This window comes from Apteryx mantelli, chromosome 7 (assembly GCF_036417845.1).
Source record: "Apteryx mantelli isolate bAptMan1 chromosome 7, bAptMan1.hap1, whole genome shotgun sequence".
Lineage (NCBI taxonomy): Eukaryota > Metazoa > Chordata > Aves > Apterygiformes > Apterygidae > Apteryx > Apteryx mantelli.
The window spans coordinates 15,403,779-15,421,497 of NC_089984.1; positions in this window are offsets into that span (position 1 = coordinate 15,403,779).

The window sequence follows — 17,719 nt, forward strand, 5'->3', positions numbered from 1 at the left end:
ATTTTGTGTATCAGCTCCATACAGACCATTTGCATGCTTGTTACAACACCATCCTACAATTGCACGATAGGACTTTTCCACAGAATAAACCTGTTTTATGGATATGTATGTGTCTTAAATTCTTCTATGAGTTCCATGATCCTCATATTCAAAAACATATCCTATTAATGCATCTCTTCCAATAACATTATTTTGAAAAAAGTGAAATATTATCATCTCCATTGCCTGTCCATACAAGAAAACTGACCCAAAAATTAAGTGAACCAACCAAGAACACGGAAGCATAGAGCAAAGCAGGATGATGAGTTCAACTCTGCCAACACTCTGCCCTAAACTGTCTATTCTTGTTTTATGTAAACCCACACATTCATTTAAAAGGAACTTGATTGCTTTTTGCATCTCCTATCACCTTAATTTAAGCAGAAAATAACTCTGACCTAAACTAAAATTCAGGAGAAGTCTCTGTCACCTGGAAGCATGAATCCAAAGATTCTACTTGAATGATGCCTACAGCCCCTTCCAGTTCAGCCAAAACAGAATTTCAGATCCCATCATACTTGGGCTTTACAGAGTTAGGTTCACATGCACGCTCTGCAGTTCAGGGTCTCTTTTATGTAGAGGTTTTGTCTCCTAAAACAAAATGCTTTAATTCCCCTCCCCCCACCTTTTTTAAAAGAAAGTGTGGCAAGGAACACCTAGGGGAAGGAAGACTTTACTACTCTTCCTTTCTTCTATTTTACTTGGTCAGGTATAGAAAGGGGAGAGCCTGGGGGATTTGGCCTTTGCTTCTCTCCTTTTATGCAATTATATTAGAACTGTGGCTTCACATTTTGGCACTAATTGAAAAAGACTTGCCTTTGCAAAGGCTTCAGGGCAAGCAGTTTTGCTGTTCTACCCATTTGTCATCTTTCTTATTTTATTTGACTTCACAGAACAGAAATCAAATCCTGATCACAAGCTATCACAGTGCAAAGAACAAACTCTTCATCAAGGATTATGTGCATTTAAGCATGACAAGAGGCAAGAGCCAACTGAGCTGCATTTAACTGCAGAAGTAGCTCAGGAAGGAGACCCTAAATACAAGACAGCATATAAACAATTTTTCAGGCAACTACTGGTAATGTTTGGTGAATAATCACACAACAAAAATAGCAGGAACAAGGAGATGAAATGAATAGTTTATGAATAACCCATGACTAGAAGATTATTCACCCAAAATATCTGAAAAAGGTAACCAAGGGATAAAGCAGAATTTATGAAAAAAATCATTTGTTAAAAAACATTGGATTGATACCATCTAATCACAGGAATGATTTTAATCAATTTGCTCTGTTGTAGCCTTCCTACTTTGGATTGTAACAAAAAATATTAACCAGAAAATAAAAAGGTGGGAAGTAGCAAAGGAGAAATAAGGAAGATAAAGTAGTCGTCTTTCTGACATAAGCCAAAATCCAACAGAAGTAGAAGGACCCATAAAATCTGCCATTGGTTTCTTGTCCAGGATAAAGATATTCTGCCACAGAACAATGGGACTTTGAACTCCCACATGGGTGGCAGCCGTTATTCAACTTTCTCCCTTTGCTTTCCCTGTTAGCTAAGTTTGCTCTAAGCCTATGTTTCTTTATGATGTGGAAAAAATCAGAGGACCAATGGGAAGAACAAAGTGTTTTCACTAGTCCTTTCCTTGCTAAATAACATTTGATTTGATAACAGTTTGGGAATGGATTAAAAGGAAGGAGCACGAGGTTACCTAGCTGCTGTCCCAAACGTATAGAAAACCCTCAGTCATGTTAGTAAACAGTAGGAATGCTTGAGAAGCCATTTGACATTCCACTTATCGGCAAAGACAGACAGTGTTCCCAGAAGTACGAACTTTGACTATTTTGGGCCAATGAAATATCTGGGTAACTAGACCTAGCCTGTTGGCTTCATAAGGAGCTGACAACACCCAATGCATCTATGCTGAGCACCCTGCAGGACTGGAAAGAATGTGACAGCAGCTCCACCTTCCCCATACCCTCACTCAAAGTGTTAAGGGGCGATAGATATTAACAGCACTCACCGTGCCCCAATCCTGCCTTGTGACAGAGATATGCACCTCTGAAACCTTGACTCACGTCAGATGATTCGGTTCAGCTGAAGTGTAGTCAGCAACCACCACTGCAATCTCAAACCTCTGATGAATCTGACAAATCTTTCAGAAGCGCACTTCTCTGAAAAAATACTCTGAAAAATTATTAGAAAACAACCAAATGACCTCACTCATATTGGCAGACTGTACACTGCAAGAAATGAAAAACCTGATTACACAGAACAGTCATCTGCCCCCTTGTCATAACCCTCATGGGTGGATGGACTGCAGGAAAATTCTCCCTCTGGTTCATTTTGCCACACCAGCTTATTTCCAAGCCTCTCCACTTGCTTTCCTGCCCTCTGCGATGAAGCTTCTTGAGAAGCCAGTTTTCTCAGTTGGCACATCAAATGTAAAAGCCTTCCTGACTAGCTATGACTCTTTATCCAGCATGAAGGAATAACTGTGTAAAAACATCCACTTTCCACATCACATTTGTCGCCCTGTGGGAGGCATCATTTTAGATGATAATGCCCTCCTCACGTTTGACCTTTAGTGATCTTTAGAAGTAGACTGTTTTCACACCTATACTTTAACCTCGAACACACATAAGAGTGTGAAGATGAGCAGCGAGACAGGCATCTATACAGCCTTGCTTCCTGTTCACCCTCTTCACTGAGAGAAAGCTAGACCCCTGAATCCTCTATGAAGGAGGATCTCTATAATGACTCAGGGTAATAATTAACAGATTTTGATATAAGAGAGACGTCTGACAGCCAAATATTCAAAGAAACTCCTTTAATTCACCATAAAGTCAAAAAAGAATGAGGAGAGGTTACAGATTTTCTTGCATAACTGAGAACAGAATTTCTGATTCTAAGCCTATCCTGTTAGAGAGAGAGAAAGAGTCTATTAAAATATGAATTTTTCTCCTCATTGAAAACATGGTCCTGTTACGGAGATAAAATAGCTGTTCTTCTCTTGGCTATCTCAGTGATCCCATTGTCTATATGAAGTGTTACCAGTGGCATCCTAGGCAAATCCATGACTGGATTTTCAGCCTCTCCAGCTGGACTCATTCTCATCACAGTTCACCTTTTCTTAAATACTCCAAATGAATATACAGAGTCTGAGTTATCATGAAGAAACTGTCTAACTCTCTTGGTTTCTGAGAAAGTTTGGAAAACCCATGAGGTCCAAAAGTCAGAAAGCAAACTTTCTTTTGCAAAATAGAATTCTCTCTTCCTTTCCTTTCTCAGACCTGATTAAGATAGGGATGAATTAACAACTCCCTAGAGTAGGGAAATTTGAAGTAAGGGTGCCCACTTCCAGATTGTGGACATTCTTTGTCTTCCCAGTCTTTCAGGGAAGTATTTTGAGTTGTTTAGGAGAAGGACAATGAATGCTCCATTGCTATCTGTTGCCCTTCCATCTTAGTTACACTGGTTCACCAGTTCAAACTGAGCTGAAGACATTACTGCAAGACATTGCATCTCAAGACCCTATGCACAAAATAAAGACTACTGTTAGTGCCATTTTTGGTTGGCAGTTGTCACCTCACAACAACTGCCACACAACTTGATTCTCTGATTAGTAGTCTTCTCAGCAAGGAGCTCAAAACTGTTTAAAATTTAAGACTGGAGTTTCCTTTAATCTTTAACAGGGTCTTCTGGGTCTAGACACACTCTGTCCTAGTCTCCACTACAGCAACTTTCTGGGCAAGCAGTCCTCAGCACTGTCACTAGAATCCATCTACTGGAGAAGGGAAAGAGGAACAGGAGGGAAGGAAAAACAAGGGAAACCGTTTTAGTTCCATTTTTAAGACAAGGGGAAAGTGCTTAATTGGCCAAGGTTTGCTCATTTCCTCATCTGCTTTCTTTCGAGCATGCACATCCTCCCCTCCCCAAACTGAATAGCTCACTGGCAATGCTGAACCGGCAGAACTGCATTTCCCTTCAGATTTTATGACACAGCCATATAACCTACTTTATCTGTGTCATTTACATAAAAATATTCTGCTACAACCTACATAATGGGGTGGGAGGGAGGGGAGAGAGAGAATATACCTCTCTCCCTAAAGGAGGGGATGAAATTAAGAGAGAAATAATAAACAGAAAACATGGCAATCTTGTATCTCTTTCAGACTGTGCACTCTATAGCCTCAATCATTTTCTGTGTGTTTTTTTTAATCTTTTTTTATTTTTTTTATTTTTCCCAAAAGGGAGGGGTGTTTACAGTATCTGTAATTTTTCAAGTCCTGCTGTGTCAGCAACAAAATGAGAACAGTGGAATCTGCAACTGAATGGTGCAGGAGGGAGCTGACGATGTTCAAGGCCTTCTAAACACAGACAAATACACAGATCTGTCACTAGAAAAGCAAATATTTTAGAGCACTCACCACAACAAACCAGTCTTGCGTCTGATCTGTGCGTTGCTGTCAATTAGAAAAATGGGAAAAAAACAACTCAGAACCATTCCCTCCCCACTTCCTCTCTCTTACATAGGGTGCAAAAAAGCCTGCCCATTTTTCCTCCAGTTCCATAGTCAAGTCTGTGGCTCCCTCTAAGGGCTAAAATGAGCTTGGACTCAGGACAAGCTCAAAATGCTGGCTAAAAGTAGACAGCACAATCTGCAGAGGGATCAGAATGACAAGCAGATCTTTCCCCTGAAGCTGCAATTCCATTACAAAGCATCAAATCGAGCAGGGATGTGGATATGATTTTCCAGGACTTCCTTTTCCATATGGGGCTAGTATCAGTAATCAGACTGTGAAATACTTTGGAGTATGGACTGCCTTTGCATGTTTGTCCTCTTGTCCATACTAGTTCAGGACTGATGTTTCTAGGCATTGCCGTAATCCAAAAAGTTAAGAAAACTCGAGTTCTGTATGGTAAAATAGGAATGAAGTAGAGGTTAAAAATTCTTAACTTAAAGAAACAAATTGCAGCAGAAGAGCTACAAACCAATTAATGAGAAAAGATGTCTTATCATACTGTCAGTCATATAGCTGTAAGTGAAGTGATCTCAAGCTGGGATCTAAATGGTGAAATGCTGTTTTACACTTACAAGAATCTCATCAGATAGCTGTTTTTTTCAAAATTTAAGTCTCCCCTACTCCGCATTTCCCTCCCCCGCCCCCCCCCCAAAAAAAAATTAGGCAAGTCCAAAGATAGGTAGTGCTGACAATAGGGAAAGAAAAGGGATGGGAACTAATCCCAAAAAAGTTGTATTTAAAGTCAAGGACTGCAAACTATAGAGTGATCTGTCATTATCCTACTACCCTAAGGTTATTTCTGTACTTTGTAACACTACTTGCCCTTCGGAAGAAGTCACATCAGTGATTATTTTTGCTTAGCAGAGTGGCAATTCCACCCAGCAAGATTACTTTAGGTCTATCCCTTTGTGTTTTGTGCTACAGCTGTTGTACACATGATTACACTAGAGCCTGTAGATGTCTTCATGGTTCAGCACAGTTTATCAAAGATTTGAGAAGCTGGGTAGAAAGGGCAGCACTCCAATTTTTCTTCCAAATGGTAGTGGATATTTGAAATTCTGACCTACATTACAAAAGTCTGAGGTTAATACAAGTTTGTTTCTTAAGTCCAGTTCACAGACTTGTTTTAATTTCAGTCTTTCTGTAGCATGGATGCAATCCAAACTAGAACATTACATACTTAATACTTACTGCTATTAAAACACTCACTCACAATAGCAAGATGCATCAAAGAGCTGGCAAGTCACATAATATATTTTTCCTATACGGAATGAAATAGTCACCATAAAAAAATAATTCAGGGTGAAGCTAGTTAAGTAAACCAAACAGAAGAAAGTCAAGACTCCTTGAGCAAGTTACCTTGCAAAAACATGTTACATAGGGCTGCAAGCAACAACTAGCTTTCCAGAATACTAGCATTGCAAAAGTATACCTCACAGGAGAAGGGCAAAAAAAGGAAGGAAAGACTCACACTGCAGTTAACTGGAACAGAGCTCTCAGTGCTCCACAGTCCTCTCACTTGGATTGTGCTGTCTAATTCAATTGCATCTTTGGAGTTATATCTCATTTACAAAGCATTAACAAAGCTCTTCAGGTCAGACCTTCAGCTAAGAATGGGGTGTACTTGGTTGGCAGACAGCAGGCTCTATTCAGGAAGCAATTATAGCTCCCTAAGTGTCTGCAGGGATCTGTTCTAGCCTTAACATAGACTAAAAGGCTCACTGGCAACAGTCACCAAGGAACTTCTTAGTTCAAAGATATGCAGAATATACTGCCCCTTTTCTCCTATTTACACTTTCTTTCTCCTGTCAGATCCTGGTGTTATGCCTCACTGTACTAATCGCAGCATGTGCTTACTTGGAACGCTGCAGTTCAGCTTCATGCTGCCTAAGTACAAAATACATCAGCCCATCTGTTTCTTGGCAGAAGTCTCTGTAGCTGAGAGATGCCATCCATGGCTCTTCAAATCAGTATTGGTTGCCTTTCAATTCCTGATCAATAGGCTTTTTCTTAAGGCTCTACATATCTTTTTATTGATTTACTTATCCACCCTCCCTAACTGATCTTTATAATGACCTGTTAACCTAGGATGAAACTGTTAAGTACATACGGCTACCTCAGAATTTAAGATTATCAAACTCCTGGCATAGTCAGCTCTTCTCTCCCCTGCCCCTCAGCATATACTTTTTCCAAGACCCAGCTGTCTGCATAAAATTACCAGATATGTATCTACTAGCAGGAATTTAATATTCCTCTTTACGTGAATTATTCCTTTTGTGTATCTGCAAAGCTCAAGAGTCCTTTGGATTCCATGACCTAATTGCTACAGGAAGTAATTCCAGAGTGGGGTATATTTTCAATGAAATTCATTACAATAAGCTACCCAAGAGATATCACACTCTAAATTATGTGAGTTTCTTTTCTCAGATATATATTAACTTATGCTCAGTAGATTCACCTTCTTCCATCTCACTGTAAATGCATCAAAAAGTATCATGTGAGAGCTAATCTTCTTTAATATACTCCCTGGTACAATTTAGCTGCATTATGCATAATGCAGCAGTCATATCATATCAACTTCACATCATATCAGACACTGCATTATGGCAGCTAAATTGATTACTGGTGTAATTGAAGGCCAGTGATAGGAAAATTGTTAATCATTTAAATGACTCATCAGCTTTATGTACAAAATCTCTTGTTTTAGTGGCATCATGCAAGTGATTTTCTTTCAAAGTATAGCATTTTGCCCATTTAAGCCACTTCTTATTCTTGTCATCTTGGTGCACAATAAAATCCTACAGATTTACAAAAGGCAGAGCCTATTCTGCATGCATGCTGTGCAAGACTTTTTTTTGATGACAGTACTTTTTTTTTTTTTTAAACAGGATTGGATCAGCAATCCAGCTAGACAAAGCTAGTCGCCATTTTGAATTGTAACAATAGGCTTTGGATGATTTCTGGCTTTTTATATTTCACCATAAAAAGCCATAAAAATCTTTTCTTGTTGTTAAGAGCCAGGCAGATAAATCCACAGACATTTTGGTATCACTTTGTTCTTTAAAGTCCTTTGTAATTTTCAGCCTTACTTGCTGCCCATTCCCTAAGGTGGCAAAACTTCTGCCACAAAAGATCCCTAGCTTTCTGCTGCAGGTCATATTCAGCACCTTCTGTGTCTTGACACTGAGGTGCTGTTCAAAGTGTTAAAAGCTAGTACTTGAAATATTCTGGACATCCTTTACTTCATAGCCTTTTTGAGATCTTCTTCATTCCTGTCAGAGACCGCGGGACAAAGAACAGCCCAGGACATTGCCTAAACTGACTTGTTTTTTTGACTCTAATCTTCACAGTTCCAACCCACAAGACCTGGATTAAGCCTGCTGACTCATTTTCACAACACAAGCCTTAGCAGCTTTGGCATTCACAGCTGTCTTCCATTCACATGACAAAGAAAATATACTCTTCAGAGCTATGTGTGAAACTATGAGAGATCCAAGTTTCACAATATGAATGTGCCACTCCCTTATGATGGACATGAGAGGTAAGAGCTCTATTTCTCCTCATCCTCTCTTCTCTCACCGTATCCTCAACAATAACAGTCAACTCCTCATTCTTTTCCAACAAGTTCCACTCAATGCTGTGCTTCATGCTCTTATTTTTCCCTTTCTTCTAAGCTTCTGCAAAGTTTCTACTGCTGCTTCCTGTGCTAAGCTCCTGCACAGTTACATCTTAGAAACGTCTTAGAAACACAAGCTACTGCTCCACCCACTTGGCACATCTACCTGCTGAGAAAGAGGTGCAGCTCAATTAGATTCTTCCCCACTTCTCTCACAGCAACAGAGGATTGTACTATCACTGCAGCACCCCACATTTCCTCTCTCCCAACTGTGAGACAAGCCTGCTCTGTATTCCACATGACCCAGATATCACAGGTAAAATACTACATTACATAGCCACAAAATGGTTAAACTACTCATGTGATTGAGAAATTCCTTCCTACAGAGACTCTTGCTCTGCAAAATCCCCAGCTAGTTCCTGCCAAGAGATGCCTACTGTATTTTGGCCAAATTTTCTAGCCATTCTCGAGTAACAATGGATTCAAGCAGGAAGTCACCTACATGCCCTCAAGGGAATATTCTGGGATTCCCCAAAATAACATTATCTTCAGTTGTCAAACAAGATTATTTTCACATGCTCATTTTAGATATCTATCAGTACTTCTTCACCTTACTATTGGGCAGCAAGTCTGCCATCCACATGGGAGACAATGTACTAGCACTGTTTCACATTTCCCTCCTCTCTCACTGCCACCTGCATGCATCACCTGCAGGACAGATCTCTCATTCTCTGCAAAGTGTTGAATGACAGATTGCTCTCAGCTGTCCCTGGAAATCAGGAGAGCAGCACTATTAGATGCTGCACCTCAGTTATCAAGATGTGCTCCAGTCATGGGCACACTCATGTTCTTCTGGTCACTCTTAGGCCTGTAATGGTTAGTCTCCAGTTCAAGGTCACTCATGGTTGCCTGCAATTGCCTGCAGGTACATTCCCATTACAGCTGGAATGACTGGAGCTCCTCATAGTTTGTTAGCACATCACTGGTTCAGCTCCAGTGACATTTTCAGACTTCTGATACCTCACACCACAGTCTACTTGCTAGACCCCAAACTAGTAGTTATCTAGTAGATCTAATAGGTCCTGTCTGTTCATCCACTTGCCCTAACTGCACCACTGAATAGCTCAGAGACCTCCTCTACTCACACTGTCACAAACTTCAGAGATCCCAGTTAACTCTTCTGCTTCAGATTACAAAGAAACTCACTGTTTTTCCCTTGTCTCTCTTCCAGTCCTTTTCTCACAACTCTGATATCCAGGACAGGCTGGCTACGACCATTCTCTGTGTGCCTCTGAAGTCAGCAGCACAGTTCTCCATGTTACCCACAAGGCTGGTCTTTCCATGGAAGATGGGCTTGGTCTTCCTTTTGGCATGCCACTATCTCCTGACTAAGCCTGTTAGGTGGAAGAGATCCTTTATTCCTCATGTGAGCAAACAAGTAGATCAGCTCATGGAAGCAAGCATAAGGCATCAGGGGACTTAGTTTAGCCTCAGATCCAGAAGGCAGTTTGCTATGCTAACTATATGGAGAGCTTAGGAATGACTACAGAGATAGACCTGGTCCCTCTGATTTGACTGATTAAAATGTGATTTATTTACTAGAGAAAGGGACTCAAACTTTAATACCCCTGGGAGTTTCAGCTGAACCACTGGCTGGTGAACTACCCAGTTATGTCTTAGAAACACAAGCAACTCCTTTGATTAAACCATCCAGATAATCGTTAATCTCTTAGTGAGACTAGTCGTGCACTAGCTTGAAGTTGAAGGCCAGAATTAACAAAAAGATTTTCATTTTTCTATACTGACACCAAAAGCACTTCTTTGCAAAACTAAAATAAACATGAATTCTGAGTGCCAGAGTGCTCTAGTAATTCCTGTTTAGTTACTCTTTTCTCCTGTGAAATTCAGAAAAGTCATGAATCTGTTATATCCAGCCTCAGGAACTAGTGTTACATGGATAACTGGGTGAAGTTTTAATGGACTGTGATGATCTAAATGGTTTAATAGTCCCTTCTGGCTTATTTGCTACGAATCTATAAATTCACCCAAGAGTGAGACAGACTGCTCCCAAATAGAGATGTCACTGAATAGCACAAAGGAGTTAATACTTAGACATGATAACTGCCAGAAGGCACTGGGGCAACACAGTATTTAGCCTGATAATTTTATTTAGTCTTTATTTTGATCATATAAAATAATATTCCTTACAACCATAATAAGAGTTATAGAAATGAAAACAAAGCAGCTTTCTACCCCTCTCCAGTATTTATTGGATTTGCTGCAGATTTGTCACAACCAGCAAGTCCCTCGTTTGTTGGCCCAGCTGCTAAAGAAAACACGAACTTAAGCAAGCACTTAACTGTATGCAGTTTAGGCAGCTCTACTAAAATCAATGGGATTACTAAAGTATGTAATATTAAGCAGCTGTTACTGAAATATTGGGATCAGACACCTCATCTTCCAATAAAAAAGCCCAGTAAGGATGAGCAGATATGCAGGAATTTTATGGGCTGTTTAGGGGAAGCAGGAAATACAGGCCAAATCTTTACACCCAACATAGCTCTTTGGAAGCCATGGAGACCATAAAAGCAACTCAGCTAGTTTCCAAAGGGCTCCCATTCCACAGGTTGTGTTGCTGCAGAGCAGTCCACAAAAGCAAGCAAACAGAACAGAAGGCTTATTTGGAGAAAAGATGCATATATTGAGGTCCCTTCAGACCAAGAAAAAGTAGGTACAGCATTATAACATTCTGGAGGCTTCTCTGGGCTATACAGGATATTTAATTAACTGCCCCAACTTAGCTCCAGGCCTTTCCCACAGAACCCAAGGCCCTAGTCAGAGCACAGCTCAGCTAAACCAAAGACTCTAGGTCCTAGAGATTATCATTTATTGCTATTTTCTTCCCATTTATTTCAACCTCTTATCATATTGATTCTACATAAATATTCAGAGACAATACTTCTTTGGCTATTAGCATTCTGTTACAAGAATGCTGCATTAAAACTTTTTATTTTCTGGAAATAAAATCCACTGTAGAGCAAGATGGACAGTGTTTGCATTCTCTAGGAGTGATACTACAGACATTCATTATGCAAAATAGGGACTAAATAGGCTATTTAGAAAAGATCAAGCTGCAGGAAGATGCAGATGGTTGATAGGAAATCATTTTCAAGTCAGAGCTGCATTTAAAAAATAGACAAAGAGGGTGAAGGGAAGAGCTAACAGTGTTATGAATTAAAAATAAAATAAAGGAAACAGAATATATCCTGGTTTAACAAGGTGAAATCCCAGATTGTACAATAAAACAAAATGATACTGCAATCTGGAACTGCAATACAAAAACTATTCTACTAGAGGGATCCCTTTGTGGCTTAAGGGCTACAGGCGCTGGCCAGGTGGAAATTCTGAAGCTGGAATTGCAACTGAGATCCAGACATCCATGATGATGGCCTCCCAGAAATTCACAAAACTTCTGAACTTATTATGGCCTATTCTGCATTTGAACAACTTCACTTTTTGTAATTCAATATTGGGTTGATATATCCCCCTAGAATATGAAGTGGCAATTCTCAGTTACCGATATCGTATCTTGCAGCTGTTATATTTCAAAGAAATAGTCCATACCATTAATGATACCTGATCTTGTAGTGAGCAAAAACATTCTGTGGTCTTTGATAAATGTTCAATAAACAAAATCATACACCAGGATATGTTTCTGTGTTTATACATACCTTTAGCATACAAATATTGTAAATAAATATAACAACTCTACTCTAAAAAAATATATGCTAAAGTCATAACTTATGTCTAAAGATATATTGTTATCACTGAGGTGGAACGAGATGAAGAAAGTCCACAGAAATCTCAGAAGAATACAGGCAGTTCTGAATATCAAATACTTGCACATATCCTCCCTTTGACCTTTCTTTTTCTAAGTTCTGGAGCTCTACACCCGTGCAAATTTAATTTAAATTGTCATGTGTAGCAGCAAACAAACCAACCTTTTTTCTGGATTTACAATGCATTTTATAGGTTCTTCTGTCCCCTACAAAGTAAGAGGTTCAGCCAACTTCAATCATTTCACATGTTCTTTAAAAAAAAAAAAGAGTGAATACTAATACAAATGTTTAATTCCCAGGCAGGTTTATAACACCATAAGCAAAGTACACCAGCCCTCTTCTCTGAAGAAAGAAGCTACTGTATTGCTTTGTTACTCTACAAATATCTATTTAAAAATAAGCAATTCTTATTTCTTTTCTCAGATAGAAAAGTATTTTATCAATAGACTCAGGAAAATACTATAAGGAACAAGCATGGGTGGGTTATACCTTCTAGAGAAATCTGACCTCTGTTTATGATAATAAAGGAACCTCTAGGTAAAGAGGCATACACTATTAATTATACTTGTCTTCTGGTCACACAGATCAGTAGCTCTCACTCCCCTGAACAGAGCTCAGGAGCATACACATTAGGATTCCATAGCTTCTACTATCTTAATACAATTCAGAATTAGATTTCTAATTCACTGTGAACCAGTTAATTCACCGCCCAAATTAGGCCCCAATGTTCCAGGGAGAGAGAGGAAAGTACTAACCCTATTTTAAAGATGGGCACACTGAAGACTAGAGAAGAAATGTGTCTTTTCACACAGCAAGTGAGAAGCAGCTCCTTACATGAAAGCCTTTCCAAAGCCTTTCAAAGAGCCTGAGGACTTCCACTGGCAGCCTTTTCACAAGATCAGACTTCCAAATGCATACAATAGCAAGAAACAATATTCATAAAGGCTTGTTCAAGTTCCATTATCACAGAAGCGCAGGACTCCAAATTAGGAGAGAAACTCCCATTTAAGAGTATGAGTGATCTTCTGCATTGAAACCGTAAAAACCATTTTGTCCCAACACCACTCCTTAAAGTGTTATGGGAAGGAAGGATAATCAATCCGAATCTAGTATGAGGGGAGCAGAGCTACTCTTACCACACAGAAATTTGGCCAGCATCCTGAGAGGAACACTGCTTATGACTTTGATAGAACTAATCTGACCTTTTTCAGTGACACTGCCACAGCACCATCAAATGAAGCTGAGAATACTGTTTTGACAGCTCTGAGGAATGTTAGCATGTGGGTCTTGTAAAAATGATTCACATAGAATAAGAAAATAGTGCAGTCAGAGCATTACTTAGTTAACGCCAACTTGAATCTCCCCATACAAGTTTCCTAATTAAAGTTAAATTCAACCAAGATCACAACTATTGCATATAGTACTGTTAGTCATTTTTTGCCTTCCAGAAGTATCTCTTAAAAATGAGATGATTACTTTTATTCATCTGTTTTTTCTTTAAAAGGGAGTTTCTTACTGAACCCAAAAAACATATACTTCCAACTCCTTCAGGTCTCCAGACACCTGTTATATTAAAAATCCAGATAAGCATCTTTGAAATGTGAGTCAAGAAAAAGGGAGGATAATGGTGTTTTTTCTCAGCTGAAGTTGGATACTCAGGCTAACTGGCAGCCATATGCTGCTATTCCATTTTCACTTGATATTTTTTATTCTGTACTAAACAGCACAAAAATTCGTGGGTGTGTGCGTGTATATATATAAACATCAGCATCACACTAAATGGGAAGCAAAAAGTGATGTATAAAAATTGCAGTAAGGGAGAATGGAGACGGACAAAACTACTGGAAATAAAGAAGTTTGAAGAACCTAGGTGCTTTATAAATGCACAGGAAAGGACAATACCCTGCCCTGAAAAAACTACAGATTGCATGCAAGTAGTAAAGACAGAACAAGAATCAGATTTGTTTGAACAGAAAATCCAGCTTTTCACACTTAATGCATTATTCACCAAAAGATATCATCCTTTTGCACATCTTATTTTTCCTGTTTTTGGTCAGCATGCTTCCTTGACTATTCATTGTCAAAACAGGAAAACAGATATGGTTAGAAAATAGTTTGTAACATCAGCCCTTACTCTTCCCAGTAGATATTCATAAGCAGACTTTCAAGATAATTCAGTTTTCAGCAGAGAGATGTTGTCTAGTGATATTCTCTAAGGTTCCAGTACAGTTTATGATAAGTATAGACACCACCTTGTTTAAGCAGGTCAGTAATCATTTAATTAAAATTGCATGTCATTAAATGAATCGTGAGCCCTGTGGGATGCTTTGTGTAAAAAGTACAGTTTTACAACATAAGTAAAGATGCAATCATATTAGTACAAATTTATTTCCTCCATGTTTTCCTATGATGGGAAGACCCTATTCCAGAGAAAGATAAACCTACAACATGGAGATCTGCCAGAGATAAATAAATAAAACAAAAAAACTTCAAAATAAGCACAGAGAAAGAATTTTAATGACACTAAGTTTATACAACATGTCTCTCCAATGAGTGGGGGCACTTAATTACACATACATAGGAAGAGATAGTCATCCTTTTTTTTTTTTTTTTTTTTGACAGCCAAGGAAGGAAGGAAAGGTCCACAGAGATGCCATGGCCTGTTGAACTTGTTTACACTGAACCATTGCTCCAACTTAACACAATCTGCATTTAAGCAATTCATTTAAAAATCCTTGATAGACAAGAGTGCCTTCATTATGAGTGTAAGAGTTGCTGCTTTTAGCTTGGGTCAAATAAATTACCAGCTTAAGGAAAACCAACCTCAGCCAGTCTAAAAGTGAATAAGATTGTTCATATGGCCCACTGCCTCAGTTTCAAAGTCATGACTAATAAGACATTTTAATGGGTAGAAAGGCTGTTGGTGGCAGAGTTCTTCTTATAACATTGAGGGTGTTCTGGTAAAAAATGCTTGAAAAGAAATAGCAGAGGCAGCATCATAATCATCAACAGCAATTCATACTCTTTTTCACTGACAAGTCCTCTCTTTCCACCAAGAAACTGTCCTAAATTTGAGAATTTTGACCACTTCTCTCTATTTCTAGAGATCAGGTAGGTCCCAACAGAGAGATTGATATGACCCTGATGAAATTGCCAGGACTCCAGACACAGTCCCTAAACATGCACAAATCAAGTCTCCAGAACATGCTTGTAAAGGCACTAAAACCATAATGCTCCAGACACAAAACAGCAATTTTTCCTGGTTGGGGTGAGGTCTGTAGCCCAGTCAGGGCTGGAGTTCTAAGAGTGCAGTAAACCCAGTAAGCAGTGTGTGAGCTTCTTTCCAGGAAATCTTGTGCAGCATTCTGGTAACTGTGGTTACCAGCCATTCTCCAGATATGAACAAATAATCATTCCCATAATAAATCATAAGTGGAACTCTAAACACATTAGTGGTATTTACTAAGATGAATGGTCCATCTTAGTACTTCATAATCTAGCCTGAACTGCTGACAGAGTAATAAGTCTTTTCTTTGATGTCCCTTATGCAGCTAGAGAAGCACTGCATCGTGCCGGGAGGGCTGCAGCCACAGCTCTCTCACTGCATTGTGTGAAGTCATGCACTGCTCCCAGCCTAGCAATAGGTCCCTTCCACCAGTCCTGAGTCCTAGGAAGTCAAGGTCATGCCCCTGATGGAAAAGAATGGGAGACTTGCTATGAACCTTAATGGGATCTTCTAAATCACATCATTTCCAATTCTCTTTCCAAAAGAGGTTTGCTGAAGCACGATCGTGGGCCCTCATTCTAGCCTCTGATGTTCTCAACTCCTGCTCTAACTCCTCTGCTTTCCCTTCTGTTCCCTTAGGTTTATTTTCATCACAGTTACAGAAATTTCATGCTGAGCTAGTAAGCTGATGATAGTTCCTTGTCTAAAAATCTTTTGATTTTCCCAAAATAACTGCATTTACTAGACCTGCGAATCAGACTAAAATATCCCTTCATTAGTATTCAAAGGCAGAGGAGAAACATGATTCCATATATGGAAGCAATATGTATTCCCCATGGTAAAGAAGCCTTCTGCAACATTTATTTCTGTATTTTATGGTTCAGATCAACACAGGTATCCACTGTCCATTTTCTTTCTGAAAAGAGGCCAGTTTACTTGAAGCTGCAATAAAATGAATCACATTTCCAACTTTGGAAAAAAAAAAATCAAAGAAAGAAATTGACCTTCAGGTAAGAGATACTTCCCAAGGCAAAATGTTAGATTAACTACTTAAAGCAATCCATCAAATCAGAAAGAAATAAAAACTCTATGCATACTAGATCGCTTCTTTTAACTTTTGCTGAAAAGAAATTTTCTCATAGGCATCTGCAGAGAAAGTGGTTTCTTTACCTCGTTCAGTCCTGGACATGGCTTAGTTCTAGGACATGCCTAGAAAAGGAGGCATAAGCATACCTTAATTTCTCCAGCCATAGTCCCTGATTGCCAAATGTGAACCAGCTTCATTTCAGAAACTGTATAGTTGCATAGCCACAGGCTTAGACCCACACCAGTACATCGTGGGTGTAGTGCTGACCAGTTACTGCTTCACCAGAGCAGAGCATGGGTGTCTCAACCGAGGCTCACCCTTGGGTCCTCTTACCGTCTCTGCCACTGACCCTCTGCCAGGTTATTGACAAGTCACTGCTCTCTGCACCTCTGTTCTCTCTCAGATATTACCCGATTTTTCAGTTTGGTTGTAAACTTCAGGAGCAAAAATTGCTCTCACTGCATTTGTACAGCACCTAGCACAACAGGACCCTGACACTGGTGAGAACCTTGAGTGTTGCAGTATCTCTCATAATAAGGGTGGCGTGACTATATTCAAACAGGACCATCTCAGCTTGACAGTGCTGTTCTACAAATTTGGATTCCCATCCTGTCTTATTTTGCAGTAATAGTTGTAGCTGATTAGTTTGCATACAAAACCACAGATCATTTGGCACAGGATTTCCATACCTGGCTGCTTGTCAGTGCTTTGTGCAATATTATGAACCTGTTTTCCCATTAGTATTCACTGCAGCAAGATGATGAATGACACCAAAGATGAGTTTATCTGATATTTCTTACTTGTTTTAGCCCATTTACTGTACACCTGATTGTTTCCTTTGTTGTTTTCAGTCTTTTGCAGAGAAAAGCTGTCATTAATTTTTTTCATTATTACCATTCTATAGATATCCCTGAGCCTGATCCAGTATTCTTTCAAAATCCTTGGAAAAATTCCTATTGACTTCAAAAGACATTGGAACTGGCCCCTGTGCAGGCTGAATGCGTCTGGCATGCCTAATGTCACAGTAACACCACCCACTACTCCTCCCATCCTTTGTTATTTTGTCTCTTTTTGGACTGCAGTTTACTATGTCTGCCCATAAAATGCTGACATTTACCTCTCTCACTTCCATCTCAGAAATTTCACTGCCTCCGACCACACTGACAGCATGTGGCAATCCTATTTAAATCTCAGTCAGCACTCTGAACTCCACAGCAGTATCTGATACTGGTCAAGAAGCAATTCATCCTGTAAATTCCTGAATGGGCAAGAGGGTCTCACCACTTTGTGACACCCAACATATTCTGTGACTGATCTTGGCCCCATTTAAACAGACATTCATATTATTTCTCCAATAGCTGTGGGACATGCTTTTTCTAAATGTGA